Here is a 2,044-nt window from a genome sequence, read left to right as displayed (position 1 = left end):
TTGATAAGTGGTGATTCCCAAGTAGAGAAAAAAAATGGCTGAATAAGAAACAAAAAGAAGCATTGCTTAAAAGAAGAAAATCTAGAAAAGATGTTTTGTAAATTATCTTGTACTTTCTAAGGTCCCTATTCACTTGTCTCACGAGGGCAGAATAAGACACACACTTGGTTTTGATGCAGAGAATATCCATCCCTACTTCCTCACACACAAAAAGGAGACATAATAGATTGGGACATAAATTTAAAGAAAAATAAAATGCCTCCATCTAAAAGGATTTTTCCTCACTGGTCAAAATCAAAAAAAAAAAAAAAAAAAAAGAAAGTGTAGTATCAGAATGGACACTACAATTTGTTCGTTGCCAAAATATGAAAAAGTCGTTAACATTTAAAGTAACAGTAAATATTGAATCCAATTTAAATTAATTTTAGATTTGGGCTATTATAAAATTTTTGTATAAATCTCAATGAAAATGGTTTAGAATATTGGAAGTACTTTGAAAATTTAACTATTTATCTATTAAACAATTTGCATGCTTATTTGTATGTATCCTAGTGTATATTATATAGATATTGTTTATATATATATATATATATATATATATATATATATATATATATATATATATATATATATTTATGGGTACAAAATTTTATGAAGGATTTTAATAGCATTGGGGGAAATGCCATTATTGAAATTGAGGACTTTTTTTTTTTTTTTCTTTTTTGACGTTTAATCGATAAGAAATACTACAAAGTCTGAAAATCTGATCTCCAAAACCAGTATGTAGTTCAAAATTATTTGAACCGAATGAAGGGGGGGGGGAAACGTATGAAAAAGGGGGATAAAAAGAATTAAATTAAGATATCTTCGTTAATTTAATTCTTTTTATCCCCCTTTTTCATACGTTTTCCCCCCTTTATTCGGTTCAAATAATTTTGAACTACATACTGGTTTTTGAGATTAGATTTTCAACCCTTATCCTTGAGTGGCCTCTTGGCCTTGATAATGTGGTGATGCCTATGTAAAAAAAAAAAAAAGAAGAAGACTTTGTAGTATTTCTTATCGATTAAACGTCAAAAAAAAAAGAAAAAAGTCCTCAATTTCAATAATGGCATTTCCCCCAATGCTATTAAAATCCTTTATATATATATATATATATATATATATATATATATACTTATTATTATTATTTTATTATTATTATTATTATTATAATAGATGAGAGCATTTATTATATCTTAGTGTTGATTAATTGAGACTCGGAAAAATCAAAACTTTTTGGAGTATTAGAATCCAAAAAAATTATTTTACGTTTGCGAAATATATGCATAATAACATTGGTTTTTACAGTAAGCCGAAAATCTTTTGGGGAAAAAAAAACTCTATAACTAAATAATTAGAAATTTTAAATAAATCAGAACCGTGCATTGAGAATGGAATTGACATTTTTACGTTGGCGAAAATAGTTTTTTACGGTAAGTCAAAAATTGGAAGAAAAAAATAAATAAATAAAAATAAAAACTTTATAGCTAAATATTTAGAGATTTTAAATGAATCAGAATCAGGAACTGAGAATACAATTGGGAAAAACTATTGGAATTGTCCCCCATTAGTAATATATTTACATAAACATCTATTTAAACCGATTTACATAATATAAGAAGCAAAACAGTATTTAGTTAATATTTAACAGTAAAATTAAAACGGGGCCCTCTTAAATAGTTAGTACTTTCAGCAGATGAATGATTGTTTTAAAAGATATGCTCCACACTTTGGGGACTGAGTATACTTACCTGCCTCCCACTGCAACAAACTTAGACGTAGCATAAATTTATAGTGAGGTATCCGTCTCACCCAAATAGGAGACAGGTGCAAAATTCTCTTTGATTAGATCTGTCGGCATTCCTTCATGTGGTTCTGGGAGGATTGGTTCCTATGACTGGATAGAGCCATACTTCATTCTAATCTGAGAGCTTTGGACCCCATAATAGGAAACGAGTATAGACTTATAATTAGGTTTTTTTTTGTTGTTTTTTTATTCCTT

This window comes from Euprymna scolopes, chromosome 43 (genome assembly GCF_053919585.1).
Source record: "Euprymna scolopes isolate OS-2025 chromosome 43, ASM5391958v1, whole genome shotgun sequence".
Classification (NCBI taxonomy): Eukaryota; Metazoa; Mollusca; class Cephalopoda; order Sepiida; family Sepiolidae; genus Euprymna; species Euprymna scolopes.
This window is presented reverse-complemented; position numbering follows the sequence as displayed.